The following is a 16,327-nucleotide window of genomic DNA, read 5'->3' on the forward strand; positions in this document are numbered from 1 at the left end:
AAGTGGCCCTTGCCAACTTGAAAGTTATATATTCAGCATGGCATCAAGAGAGTCAGTAATTTCTAGATGAGTTCTATGACCTGTATTAAACAGGAAGTTGTACTTGATCATCCTTTTAATGAATGTCTGATCTACCAAAATCTTAAAAAACATTGTGCTCCAGAGGCCCAAGCCAATAGTAGATTTTTGAAAGACAGGACAAAGTTTTAAGAAGATTTCATTTTCATTCCAGTTTTCATTCAGCTTTCATTGGATTGTTTTTTATCTAAATGTCATTCAGCTATGTCATTCTTGTATTCCACCTGTGAATAGTCATATTTTTAGAGAAAAATCATGAATGAATAAATTTGAATTGTTAAAACTAGTGCTTGCTGTCTGCTTGTTTTAAAAGTAGAAAGCTTGATCCTTCTTAGTTACAAGCATGCAAGTGTATTCCTTCAAGGCAAAGCAACAATACAGACAACAATTGCTTTTATTGACCCTCTGCTACAAAAATGCACCTTAGTTCTCTTGAAGTTTTCTTGCATGCGTTGCACTTCCTGAAAAGACTTTTTGCTTGCCAGTTGAGGAAGTGTTATCACTGTCAATGAGATAAAAATGATGGGAAGAAACCTTTGTGTTCATTACTATTATGTAAAATGAGAAAGACTAGTAGTTGGAATTTCACCGGTAATCCTATGAGTGGATGAAAGTGTCTCTGCTAATGGTCCCTTCCAAACCAAACCATTTTGTGATTCTAGGATTCTATGAATGCAATACCATTTACAAGACTGGAAAATAAGAGCTTCTGGCAAATCACAGCCCTAATTATCTCAGTAAGTAAATTTGTGACAATAAGGATCATTATTGTTATTGTTAATGTTTATTGGAAAGAGCACCAGCCCAAAACATTGGGCTCATATGAAAGGCTCATATGACCTTAATGTATACAACATTAGAATCTTCAAAATACCATTGGTAACTTTATTGGTGTTGCTGGGCTACAACAAGGAAGACATAGGGAGCGGATTTGTTTATGGCGTCTTCCCTTGGGCAGTCTGCAGATGCTCGAGTTATCTGTTGAGGTTCTGTCCTGGTCATGTTCCCTATGATAGGAAGTACAAGAAATCTTGTCAAAAGACAAGAGTATTTGACAGTCCTAAGGAAGACTACCCCATGGAAAACAAAAATATTTACCTTCCTTCATACTACATACATGCTCTAGCCTGCTCTGCTCACAAGTTTTGTATCTCCTAGAATGTGTCAGGAACTTTAAAATGAAGAAATTAATGTTTAAATGCTTTTCAAGCATACAGAAAAATGCCAAGCAGAAGAAAAGTTTTATGTAAGTTTCAGGCATTATCTTAAAATATCCTTTTTTACACTGGGCTCTGTCTTAGCTCCCCATCCCCTATACTCTGTGACAAAGATCATGGGACTGACTTTCAGCTTGAGTTGTGCTGTCTCAAAGAGATTACCTTGACCTTCAGTTCCTTATTCCGCTTTCATATATAAATTTTGCTTTCCCAGCCTAAAAAAATCAATTCTACCACTAAAAATATTTTTTCAATTACGTTAGAATTCCCTACAATGTCCCAAATGAATTTTTTTCCTCTACCCTCTCATTAAAAGCAGCAGAAAGCCAAAGCTTCTGTTTAATTTTATATGTATAAAATTTTACCTACAGGTCCAACCCCAGCTTTACTATCCCATCCTAGAAAGTAAAACAGAATTAAAACACATTTTCAGACCATAAAAATAAGCACAGACATCAAGAAGAAAGAAAATGATTGTAAAACCTCTGAAACAGTCTGAATGCTTCACATAACTTCCACTTAAAAAGTCTGTTATTACGTCCTACTCAAATATGACAAATAGTCTATGATAGTAAGTAATGAACATGGTATCATTAAATTAAACTGTACAAATAAAAAGGGCTACTTTAGTCAAATAATGAAAAGCCAGAGAACAATATGAATTTCAGCATGGATATGGTACAATGCTGAAGGTATAATCTACATTGGTAAATGTGGATCTGACCTAAATTGTCTTTAATATAATGCACTGGAGAATCATTTCAATTAGGTCTTAATAATGAAAAGTCCATTTTTTTATATTAATGATTTTTTTTTTTTTTGCATTTCCATTAGAAAATTCAAACTCTGGTATTCTCTGTAAAGACAGACACCAGGCCTTAGCATGGAGGAAAAAAAAGAAGGAAAGTGAGGAGTGTAATTGTGCAAAGTATAGGCAGGAACACAGAGGACAGTATCTAGGTATTTCAATATTTTAGTACTCTCCCCATCAGTCTGTAATCTACTTTCCTGTGCAAAATGACTTTATTTTCACAATCTGAAGGCTCTAATATTGAAAATGTTTTCAATACACATGACATTTTCTGGTACTATTACTTATTTTTGAAAAAAATACATTTCTATTAAAGATACCCTATATTTTCATGTATTAAATTCTCATTAATCAACACGAACTGTCACAGCAACACGTCAAAGTGTCATGTTCAAATACAAATGGTGTTCTAAAACAAGAGATTTTGTTGCAAACAACTACTTAAGGCAACAAGGAAAAATTCTGGGTCCCTTTTATGAGTTTCCACAAGTCTTGCATTATTATGAGTTTCCACAAGTCTTGCATTATTATAAGTTTTACTGCAGGAAATTCTATTTCATCTTTGTTAGAGCTTTGTGGTTTTTCTATTCCTACAGCCTTCAAGACTTGTATTATATGATATGGCTTATCTAATATACACTACACATATAGGCAGAACTATGGCTAGGATTTCACTTAGTGTTATCTATATTAAAAATATTAATAGAAAATAGTTTTCAAAACATCTTAAACCACACATTATAAAAATTGGACTGGGATAAGTAATATATTCGTTGAATTATCGAATCGTTAAGTTTAGAAAAGACCTCCAAGATCATCAAGTCCAACCTTTGACCAAACACCACCATGTCAACCAAACCAAGGCACTAAGCACCATGTCCAGTTGTTTCTTCAGCACTCCCAGTGATGATGATTCCACCACTTCCCCGGGCAGCCCATTCCAATGCCTGACCACGAAGAAATGAAGAAATTGCCATGAAGAAATTCTTCCTGATGTCCAACCTGAACCTTCTCTGGCTCAGCTTATGTCCTCTTGTCCTGTCAGTAGTTGCCTGGAGAAGAGACCGACCCCCACTTGGCTACAACCTCCTTTCAGGTAGTTGCAGAGAGTGATAAGGTCTCCCCTGAACCTCCTTTACTCCAGGCTAAACAACACCAGCTCCCTCAGCCACTCCTCATAGGACTTGCTCTCTACATTCTTGACTGAGTTTGTTTCCCTTCTCTGGACCTGCTCCAGCAGCTCAATGTCTTTCTTGTGGTGATGGACCCACAACTGGACACAGTACTTGAGATGTAGCTTCATCAGTGCCATGTGAAGAAGAACAATCACTGCCCTAGTCCTGCTGGCCACACAATGTTTGATACAAAAATATTTTTTGAAGTATACTCTGAAATACAATTCACATGTGGCAAAAGTTATACAGCATTTACTTATCTTAAAATGTTGGGCTGATTCTTAACTAGGACGTATTTTTTTAATTAAGATTTTTAAACCCTACCCCTTTTGCTTTGGAGGGTGAAGAAAGTTTTCTTTTTGATAATGCCTAATTAAAGATAAAGCAATTACATATGGGGAATAAGTAAGACTCCTTTGCACTTTGCAGATTTTGCTGCATTAAGCAAGTTGTGGAACTTCTGCAGATTTTAAGAACAAACGATGCATGAAAACAGAGCAAATTGGGCCCTAAGTGGGTGGGTGGATGAAAAAGAGGATTTAAAGGGATTAACACTTATTGGAGTACCTTATATAAAGGATTTTTACTGTGTAATATTGCAAATCAAGAAGATAAAAAAAGCACATATGTGATCATATTAACAGTGGAATGTGATATTAAAAAAAGTTAGAAACTTTATCATAAACCTGAAAGTTTAAAATCTGTCTGGAAATTACACATCATCAAATTGAGGCTTTTTGATGACATTTAAATATGATATTCAAAAGTTGTTGATAGCTAATCCATGTAGCTGAACTGGACATGGAGAGATTTATCCAAAATTCTGCATTATTTAGCATACATTAAAATAATAGCTACATGATGACTAAAGCTGTCTTAGAGATCCTACACATCTTTCCACAGCATGCCTGCCTGAAAGCTGAGCTAACAAGTAGGAATTGAGAGGACTAATTCCTCAATTCATCAGCTACTGAAAAGCATGAAAAAGGAGTAATCTGGAGACCAGCAAAATGGAGGGGCGCTTATTTCCAGCAGCCCTCTCAATAGGCACAGAATTTCAGGGCTCTGGGAGATGCACTGAACCTGTCCAGCTACACAAAAAATGTCATCAGGAACTCCTAGAGCCCATGATAAATATAAATGCCATATAGTACCTTGAGGAAACAATTCTGGTACAAACAAATTTTCCTTTTGAATTCAGCAGAATGTTATTCTTTGTGTTATAAAAGGCAGGTGAGTAATAGTAAGGACAGAGTGAAAAGTGCAGTTTATGTTAGGAAACAGTGTACATTTCTAGGCAACCTAACATCTTTTTTTTGTAGTCTGCTTTCCACTATGTTATAGCTCCACAATACATGAGACATAAGGTAATGTTAATAAGAAAAGATTAACCAAAATAAATCTCTATATATTCTTTTTCTCTCTCTTTTAGTGTCTCCTTAGGAGAACTTTAAGACAACTTCACAACATTCACCTAGGTGCAAAAAAACTCCAAACACCCCACAAAACAAAAAGAAATAAGCAGCAAACCACAAGTGAACAATAGATAGAAATCATGTCTGAAAGCATTTATATGTTCTATATATACATATTGTGTACGTTTCTTCTAAAGTTATATAAAAATATTACATAATTGAAGTTATTAGTAAAAGTAGGAAAAATTATTGAAATGTTTTCATCTAAAGAGAGGAATAGAAAGGCACATGAAGGATATTCAAAACAATTAATATGCAATTAGTAAGTCAATCTGAGTACTCTTTTAGAAAAAGACATCACATGGCTTGTGTTTTTTAAGTTTAAGCAATTCCTCTTACATAGTAAAATTAATTAAACAAATGACAAAACTGTGTATGTTGTAACTTTTAACCTTATTTGAAATTATTAATTGCCTTATGTAAGACTCTAGAAATGTCAGAATTAGTTTATGTAGGTGCATAAAGTAACAATCCACTCACTAGACAGTGGTTAAACAAAAGAGGTGCAGAGAGCTGAAAAAGTGTCTATGGGAATGCATTCAGGTCTGCAGCAAAGAGTCCTACGGTGTTATCTAAAGATTAGAAGCTATGAGAAGTTTGTTGAAAATTCACATAGGATTCCTTGTTGGTTAGCACACATCACAGTCATACGAGAAATTCTTGCACCACATAATTTTTCTGACTGATTCCTGGTTCACTTATAAAGGAAAATCTACTGGCATGCACAAATGCTTTCAGGATAAATACCTAAATCAACTACATAAGTACCTAAATCAACTACAAAAGTACATATAAATATTTGAAAGGTAGTCATATTTGTTGTTTTAACTTTATGTATGTCTTATAAAACAATGCCAAAGGGGCCATATATAAGAACAAATTTTTAAAAGGAATATTTATACTCAGTACCATGAAAATCTTCTTGTCAGTGAGACACATCATTTATCGGATAGTTTCTCAAGAAAAGCAATTGAAGTGAAAGTGATTGAATTTTTTAGTCATCACTTTGACTAATTTTCAACATCTTAAAATTTTGTAGAAATGGAATATTTAAGGATAAGATGTAAAAAAATACAATTAATGAGTTGAGCAAAGAATCTGGATTTTTCAGGAGTGAAAAAAACTATTAAATTAGCTTATGCCTATTCTTAGCTACTTGTTTAGATTTTTCTTCATTAAATACATAAACTTTGTATTGATATTGGAAGATATATCTGAAATGATAAAATAAAGCCAAATAAAATATTGCACTATGAAGCAGATGCCTAACAAATGTCACACCAGTCTTACAAAACAAAACAAACCCTCCCACGGCTTTTTTTTAATTAGAACTGCGGTCAGCATTTTCACCATTGTTACAAACACTGATAAACAAACTTCTCATAACTTCTAATCTTTAGATAACACTCTTTGCTGCAGACCCGAATGCGTTCCCTTAGGTCCACACTGAAGATTGAACCTAAAACATTCTGAAAATTGCTCAAAACCAGTGGGAAATTTATACTGCATTTGGGTGTTCAAACCAGTTGAGCTTCTGGAGTAACTGGCAGCATTCAGGGCATGAGTATTTTGTTAAGGTACTGTTCTATGCATACTTTTTATATGGTTTATGTAGGTGTTTTCTAAGCAGGCCAGAGGTTGAACTCTATTGTGTTGATTAGCTGTGAGAAAGAAAATTGGAGAGGGTGTGACTGGAATAACGAGGAATCCTGCAGAAGTGAGAAGTGTATATTAAAGGCAAAGCAATTTCTTTGTGTGAAAAAAATCAACACTCCAACTTAATGTTAAAAAGGTTGCAATGTACCTCTATGTCCAAATAAGTGAATCAATAAGTGATTACAACACAAAAATAGAGAATACCTCATTTGATTTCCAAACATATTGTGAATCCAAATAGACTACTTTAAAGTTACTATTTTAAAGATTAACTGGGAAAAAAAAAAAAAAAGGTGAGCAGACTAAGGTTGAGAAAGGCAAAAAACAGCAACAGAAGAAAAGAGAGGAAAAAAATATTAAAAAAATTAAGAAATGTCTTTCTTTTTCTCTGGGTTTGCTAAAAGCTAAATTATCAGATTGAAGTTGTTTTTGAGATCAGTCTGAATTGAAATGTTCACTTACTTTTCAATTAATTTAGTAATGGTTCAGTAATAGATTGGGATTCAATACTGTACCAAAAGTAAAATGATAAAATTATAAGCAAGAAGAAATAATTAAGAAAAAATGTTCATTATTTTGCTCCTTGGAAAGAAGCAACACAGAGTGAGTATGGCCTGATTTCATGTGGATGGAAGCTTGGTTGCTTCAGTAACTCTTGAAACTCCTGTGTTGCAATGAGTTTTGCAAATACTTGCAAAAAAAGCTTTTACTTTTAAAAAAATCATAAACTTTTGGACAGAACCTTTTTTCTTATATTTCACAACATGTATTTTGTTTATACTTAAGAGGAAAATTATATGAAATATTCAATTTTTTTTTAATTAGTTGTATTACAACATACCCTGAAGTCTGGAAATAGCTATAAATTCTGCCTTCATCTGAGGATTTTCTCCAACTGATGTTCTCTTGAAAGGATATTTATGTTAAAGAACAAATAAGTAGTTGGCATAGAAGCTCTAATTTAGTGTTTTCATTTTTCAGGAAACAAAAAAATCTCAAGGATATTTTTGTTGCTGGATGTGTTCTGCTGGATTATACTACATCTGCTGTATATTTAACTTCTTTTTTTATTGTTGATAATTTTTTATCTCTTCTACCTTTTGCCTGAGATGCACATTTTTCTGTTGCCTTTTTTCCCAGTTTATACTGAACTATATATTTTCCCAGTTTATACTCCATCCTTAAGGATGGAGCTCCTCTTTCTTATCGTCGTCTTCTTTCCCCTACCTCCTCTCTCCTGAAATTACTCAACCAGTGTCTTCAGGGTAGAATTTATCATTAATCCACTGTTCTACCCTGTCTATAAAACAGCAACATTGTTGTCCACTACTGCTAAATCCCCTCTGTGCTCTTGGGCTTTGAGAAATACAGTTCTACATTGGAGAACCAAGTTATTTACTACTTATTCCTGCCCCTTACACATTCCAGGTGCATAGGTATACTGGGGCCATATGGACAATAGGGTATTTGTACTCCTTGCTTGTCACCTGTGTGTTCAAAAGTGAAACAATAAAAGTATGCATAATTCTTTCCAGCATCACCCAGTGATTTGGATGCATTCATATAACATGTTATATGCTGATTGGATTCTTATAACTCACAAGATTTATGTGAAAGTTACTGGCAATAAGATCTTACTTCCCCAACATTTAATTCCTTACAAGCTGTCATTACTACTCTTGTGTAAGGTACATATGCATTCTGTTTACACAGACTTAGAGAAAGATCCTATTTGACATTTTTAATCAAATCACTTTCATTACTATGCACTTCACTAATTATTTTGTGTTGTTTGGTTGTGGGGTGGCGAGTTGATTGCGGGTAGAGTTTATTTGGTTGGTTGGCTGTTTTTCTGTTTGGGCTTTTTTTTTGTTAGGGGGTGTTAGGTTTTTTCTTACAAGAAGAGTAATCCTAACTAAAATGTCAGAGCACATTATTTCCACAGTTTAGGTTAAGTGGAATACAAAATGTATGAGAGATCTGTGAAAAAAAAAAAAAAGCCCATATAAGTTCAAAGGAAGCTTGAATGTAAATGCATACAGAAATTCACAATCCTTACACATGCACAGACACACTCTAATGTATGTAATTAAAAATTCTGGAAAGCACTTGGGCAGATTCTGACTACTAGAAGGGATAATTAATAAAAAAAATTAGTAATTGCAGAAGTACTTTTAACAGTGTTATTTTGTATCATTGTATGGCATCAGGCAAATCATTAGAATTCTCCTTACCTCAGCAAATCTACATGTGAATGAGATACATGCTCATTCCCTCACTGAAAAGCAGAGCATGCATTAATTCAGTGGGAACAAAAGGGATTAGATAGCTTACACACATGGACAAATACAGAACCTCAGACACTGCATATACTTGAAATCATGCAAGTATTTTCACATTTGTAGACACGTATCTATCGTCAGTGTGGGGAATATTTGTACTTTATCACAAAATGATGTAAAGCCAAGTTATATATGTTCAACAATTTAGAACCATCTGTTCTGGATAAAAAAGGTAACTACTGAGTCAGCCTGAGGTCAGAGATAAAGTATAACTTGAAGTGCAGCAGGGAAAAATAGGTTGTTTCCATTGAGGCTAAATTACCAGTAAGGTAAACCACCCATGTGGTGTCCAGCTGGGAAGTGACTAACAGAGGCTTCAAGGTGAAACAGCTTCCTCCACACTTGCTGAACTGTTATTTATATTGTTGCAATCATCCTTAAATTTCCATCAAAATTTATGAGGGAAAAAATATGAAAAAAAATCCTATAGATTACAAAACAAGAGTTTACTACTTAAAGAATACTTTATAAGTATACTATATACTTATGTTTTCTTTGAGGGTATTCTTAGCAAACACTTTGCTCTTTCTGGCAAATTTTCCTGTCCTACTTGTCTTAATGCCTCATTGTCTTGCACTACAAGAAAACATATAGCCTGCTAAATCCACCTTCCAAGGTGGATTTACCTTGGCTGGATGCCAGGTGCCCACCCAGCTGCTCTATGATTCCCCTTCCCAGCAGGACAGGGGAGAGAGTAAGGTGGAAAAAACTCGTGGGTTGGGATAAGTCAGTTTATTTAAAGCAAAAAGTAAAGCAAAAGCAAAGCAAAGTGAAAGATATCATGATTTATTCTCTACTTCCCATTAGCAGCGATGGTGGCCACTCCTGAGAAGCAGGGCTTCAGTACATGTGACAGTTTCTCAGCAGCCAGCCATTGGAGACAATGAATGCCTGCCTTCCTGCTCTGTCCCTTAGCTTTCATACCTGAGCTGATGTCACATGGTCTGGAATATCCCTTTGGTCAGTGTGGGTCAGCTGGCCTACTTGGGTCCCCTCCCAGGATCTTGCCCTCAACTAAGGAAGGAATGTTACAGTGCTGATGCTGTGCTCAGCAGTAGTCAAGACACTGGTGTGTTATCAACACCCTTCTAGCTACCAATGCAAAGCACAGCACTGTGAGGGCTATTGTGGGGAAATGAACTCCAGCTCAGCCAGACCCAATACAAACTCCTTAACTAAAATTGGCACTGAATCAGCAATTCTGTTTGTACATCTGTGATCTTAAACCTATGTATATCCAAAGAGTGCTGACTTTGACATTCTGTCTTTATTAAGATTGCAATTTCTTGTTCTGTGATCAAAACTGACCATTAATATGTTTCAACTTAAGTACTTAGGCCTTTTTTTTCAGATTTTAATTGAAAAGCCTTTGAGAATTAAATCTTGCCAAAATAGTAATGTTATTCTGTGAAAGTTTTGCAGAAGAATTATTCACCTCACATTCATATTGCTGATATTATTTGAATTGCTACTTCAAATAACAGCACCCAGACTAGCAGATGAGAATATTTTTACATTGTTATAAATCACAATAAAAAGTGTTCAGTCCCTTGCATTAATGTTGTGTTTATAGTCATTACAAACACCATGCAAACCCAAAACTGTACTGAGGAGTCTATTACCTTTGTATGTGCGCATTCTGTGTATGTCTGTCGTGGTTTAACCTGGCAGGCAGCTGAATATCATACAGCTGCTCTCTCTCTCTCTCTCTCTCACATACACACACACACACACACTCATCCTGCCCCACTCTGCAGTGGGATGGTGGAGAGAATCAGAAAAAAAAAAAAGTAAAATATGTAGGTTGAAATGACGACAATTTAATGGGACAGAAAAAGAAGTTAATAGCATCATTATCTTTATTATTACTATTATTATTATTATTACTATGATGATTATTATTATCATTACCACTACTATTGCTAATAATAATAGAATTAGAATATATAAAAGAAGTGATGCACAGTGTGATTCTCACCACCCATCATCTTTATCCCAGGTGAAACCAGGACAATATCTCAGCTACATTATTTTCTATTTCATGTGCCTAATTTCTAAGGTTATTCAACTAAGTTCTCTGTTAAACAGGATACAGGACAGAGTAGTTTCATTTTTGCACAGACAATTTTAATCTCGCTTATTCATAAAAGTTTTTGAAGTGCATAGATTGCAAGTGGATTTAAAGTATCTGAACTGTAATTACTGTCATTAGTGCTGTACCATCTGCATCTTTCAGGAACCAGCAGATTGAACTAATCACCAATAATTGTTTTCAAGATGTTTAGCACATCTTAAATTTAAACATCAAAACAAAAGCTTATATTTGGCACTTATTTCTGCCAAAATCTTCTTTTTCCATCATCTTATGTCTACACTAGTTTGAAGTGCTGGATTAAGCCCTACACGAGCTTCTCCTCTAGCTAAAGTCTGATATATAGTTTTAGAAGGTGTTTGATAGTTTCTAGTTTCCTTTTTCCCCTTAGTAGCCCAAATTACAGAGCCATTGTACATCATTGCAGGAGATCAGAACCCTTGCTGGGACCATAGCATGGAAAATTAATTAATTTCCAATACAAACACAGTCATTCCTTCTTAAATCACCTCTTACAGTCACTGAAGAAATGTCTGGGGAAGATTTTATCTGTGTAAATCTATCACATCTGACACAAAAGGAGCAGACCACTTCAGATTTAATAAAAGTTACCATGGTATCTGACTAAGATAAAAACATTTTTAACTAATGTATAAGTATTCAATTTTAATACGTTTATTTTGTTAAACAGTCTCCTTATTTTTTAAAGTTCCTAAAAGTATTTGACAATCCTTATGTGAAAATGAGTGTAACATTGTTCTTTGTTTCAAATACAAATACATTTATTTTGTATATTCAATATTTCCACATAAGACCATCAAAAAGAAGACATTTTAATGAAACTTAATTTTAAAAAATATTGAACAAATGAAAATTAGTAGTATTTTCTTCAGGCTTGGTGTTTTATTCTGTTTCTTTTTGACAGTTTAACTTTGACAGGCTGCACTCTGTATCTGATGCCTGTTCATACATCGAACTGCTTTTCAGGAAAGAGACTTTATAATGGAAATTCTTTAGGGCAAATGTATTATGTCACCAATTTTATTTCCTAACCCTAATATAATCTACAGATATATCAGTCCTCGAGGTCTTAGTGATATTTTATAATCTTACCACAAATTCTGCTGATAGAGAGTAGATATGTATAGATTCTGTCCCCTTCAGCCCTTTTGTTTTATAGCATTGTTAAGATATAGAATAATCTGAATTATTAAATAGCAAAGATAACCCCTACTCTTGATGTGCAAGAGAATTACCTCAGATACTTATGAAATATCCTACCAAAGCAAAACCTGAACTGTTCAGACCTGTTCATTCATGCTGTCCTATGCACACCAGCTGTACCTATATCAAACCTCATCTGTGTTTTATTCACAGTTCCTTTCTCTGGTGAACAGCAAGGTCAGAGCCCCAGTTTGACTTCTTCTAACAAAGAAATGATCCCAACTCAGTATTTGTACCACAGTATTGAGGGAAACATCTGAATTATAAGTCATAGAATAATAAGTAACCAACAGCTCTCTACCTTCTGAATCAGCACCAGGATTTTATTTCTGATCAGGAAAGCACTCTTGAAGAAAATCAGCCATTTTTGATTCCTGATCATTGCTTTGTGTCATGCAATGATTTTGGAGAACATGAAATAAATTCAAGTGAAATGGAGTGATGAATCACCCAAAAAAAATCACCTAGTATTCTTCAGACATTAATATGTGTTCATGAAATGGAATCAGACTAGAACTAGCCACCCTGCCTCTCCCACCATGATATCCATGGTGCTCAACACCAATTGTGTTCCTCTCTCAGATCCACCCCTATTGTACTGCACTAATGATTATAACCATAGACCATTCTATAAACATGTGCCAGAAAGAGATTTTTTTTTCTTTTAATGAAATCACAGAATCTTTTGGGTTGGTAGGGACTTCTACAAATGATCTAGTCCAACCACTCTACTCAAAGCATGTCAGCCACAACAGGTTGCTCAGGTCCAGTCACATACTAAATATACCTACAGACATGGATGGAGACTTCACAAAGTCTCTGGGCAATATTTTCTGGTATGTAACCACTCTCCAAGAAAAAAGAGTGTTTTTTTGTGTTCAGATGGAACTTAATGAGTTTTTATTTGTGCCCATTGCCTCTTGTCCTGTAATTGGACACTCTCTTCTTCATTCCCTTCCGTCAAAATATTATTCACATTGATAATATCCCCTTTGAATCTTCTCCCAACTGAACACTCCCTCTTCTCTCTGCTTTTTCTCATGTCAGGTGCTCCAGTTCACTGTCTTCTTTGTGGCCCTTTACTGGACTCAGTCCAGTCAGACCATTTCTTCCTTGTATTGGAGTATCCAGAAGTAGACACAGTACCTTGAACATCACTTTACCAGGACTGCCAGAGCATCTGACATCACAGTTTTCTGAGTCCTTTTCTATTAAGGCAAGAAAATGAACAGTATCAGCAACAATATTAATAACAGAGTGCACAAGAGAGTTGAACGATTCACACACAAGTGCTCACCACGTGGAACTTGACATTACCCTGACCATTCGTTTCATCACTGGTCTGACCCGATGGGACCACTTTCTGCCCCTCTCTCCCCTACCCCTGCATATTACATAAGGTGGTACAGAATAATCTCAGGGCAGGGTCCTGACCATGACTCTCTTGGCTACTGCAAAAATTAACCCTGTCCTGGCCAGAACCCAGACAGAGATATAAGGTCAGCTAATTAAATAGAACATGTTTGGAGTGTTGTTTTTAATGTTTTGTTATTCAACCATGCTATCACAGCAGTGGACTGTTTATTTATTCTTTTCTTTCCTTGGTTTGATTTTAAAGATATTATTATGTTTGTCAGAAAGTCTTTTTTTCCCAGTAAAAATTTTGCATGAAATGTTTCTGAGGGACAATGGTTACTTAAAGAGCAGAGCGGAATCAAAAGCAGACACTGCTGTCTTTCAGCTTGGCCTTGATTCCTTGAGACTGATGAAGACATAATTGCATATTCTGAGTCTGTATTTTAAATATATCTAGTAATATATAAACATAACATTTTCTGTATATATGCACACACACACAACAGTCTCTGAATGAAAGAAAAATATACAGATAAGCTTTGTAGCATAATCAAGGCTAAGCCTAGGATATTTCCAATTTTTAATTGGTAATGAAATCCAGAGTCCTAAAAGTGAAAGGAAACTAGAAATGTGTTTGTGTATTGTAAAGCACTGCGTACGAAGCCTCAGACTTTACCTCTGAAAGCTGTATTCTTAAATGTACATATTCAGAAAAATATTAAAGGTTATTTGTCTTTAGCAGAGAGAGATATATAAACATCGGTCAAGGCATTTTATCTAAAATATGTATTTTGAGCAGGTATTTAAAGTCTTCAGCTCAATAAAGAGAATGTCACTGATCACAAAGTTCTAATAAAATGAAAACATGACATATATAGTTTCATAAGGATTTTTCATGTTATACTACCTTTATTACCCATAGCCCTTCTAAGACTATATTTTTTAAGATATAAATTTTATTTTCTTTCACTTAACAACATTAGACTCCGATGTGCTTTGCACACTGGATACCTCAAAAAGGACTACTAGTTTACTATATCCATATGGATTCCTTGCAATATTTATTGACATCCTTAATTAAAAGGAAATTTTTTTTCAACGATCTTCAAAATGAAAAGATGATGTTTGTTCACAAAATTTTCAAGCAATGGAATACTACTGTACTAAAAGTATCCTTACCCTGTAGCACTGACACAGCATAAAAGTTAGGGGAGAAATGTTAGTTCATGACTGGTATGGACAAATGTTTGGTATTTAGAAGTAGGTCACAGAAATATATAATTTCCATGTCTTTTGGTTGTAGTGTGTTTATCCCTCCACAATAAGTCTATTTACTGAACAACTTAGAAGTTGCTTTTCCTTTAAAGCAAAGAACACATACAATTTTTGGAATGTATTACATGTATCATCACATAGCAAATGTATTCTCAGAAGATTTAAAGCTAATTTAAGCATATGCTTATTCATAGGTAACAAATCTATTACACACAAAAAACTCTAGAATAGAATACAATATGTTGAAATCCTAAGGTTGTTCAGTTCCATATTAACTACATGAATGTTATGAAATCCATTATCTAAGAATTGTAGTGAGGAAGCATAGCAATTTCAGGAAAATGACATGACTAAAAGGCTACTATTCATGCAGAACTACACCAAAATTTATCAGATCTTTGTTTCTTTCTATATTCATTATACGCTTATGGAAATGGGGAAGAAAAATTAAAGCTTCTAAACATCCAAAATTGAAGGAAAATCTGGACAGATTCCTAACTGGAGCAGAAAACAGACATACTACCTTTTAGACAAATAAATTTCAAGCAAGCCCCCTAATAATAATTGTTTTTCATATTGTCATTCTTGTACGGATTATTAATATTATAGAAATAAATACTTTGTATTGCATCTTGATTCAACAGAATAAGTAAGAAAAATAATTTGTCCTTTCTCTTAGGTCATTCTTGGTGTTAATGTAGTTACCAGGGGATCTGAAAATGGCGTCAGGCTTTATGACTTGTTAGGATCCTACACTTGTTTTGCATCAACGTATTAGGACAGAAATTGACAAGTGTGGTGTTTGCCATCAGTCACTGTTTCAGAACACAATGCTCCTGGAAAACCATTGCTCCAGCTGTTCACCGAGGCTGTTCTATACTATCAGAGGCTTTAAAATCATCTGCTGCCAAGAAAAAAAGAAAAATCACTATTAATAATTACTGTATTACAATAATGATTTTATATATAGGATGGTTAGCAGTAGATTATCATCTTGAGAGTTGTAATCATAAGGATAAAGTGTGAGGTGTTTCAACAAATAACTGTATTGGACCAGTGAAAAAATTACATTACAACTAGTAGGGGTAGTCAGGTATTCCTAGTTTTATATGAATTAACCCATTCTATGAGTATTACGGTCATGAAAATGATCACTCCCTTCTGTATAAGATTGAATCCCCATTAAACGTTTGACTCGCTTGGCTATTTTTTATTGCTGTTGCTGGTTTTTTTCTGTCAAAAAGAAAATTCAGCCCTTTGAAATTTCAACTTATTTTCTTTTATAAAAGATTTTATTGGTCTCAGGTTAAAGTGAAAGATGCTTCAGCATTGAACCTTTAAATAATATAATTAGCACAGGGGTTCACACCTGACATTCTTTCCTTTTCTTCTTCAAAAACGTTTAAAGATTTTATCATTTAGGACCATTTTGTGTTTTCTATATTTAATTTGCATTTTTATTTTTAAATATTTATAAATATTTATAAGAAGGAACAGGCAGTAGAAGCTGACAGAAATAGAGAGGTGAATGTTTTGAAATTCATGGTTAGTTGGGATGATGGACCTTAATGGAGCTGTTACTGTTGCTAGTGTCAATGCGTACTCAGAATGTAATCCATGGATTAC

The sequence above is a fragment of the Pseudopipra pipra genome, chromosome 3 (genome assembly GCF_036250125.1).
Source record: "Pseudopipra pipra isolate bDixPip1 chromosome 3, bDixPip1.hap1, whole genome shotgun sequence".
NCBI classification, from domain to species: domain Eukaryota; kingdom Metazoa; phylum Chordata; class Aves; order Passeriformes; family Pipridae; genus Pseudopipra; species Pseudopipra pipra.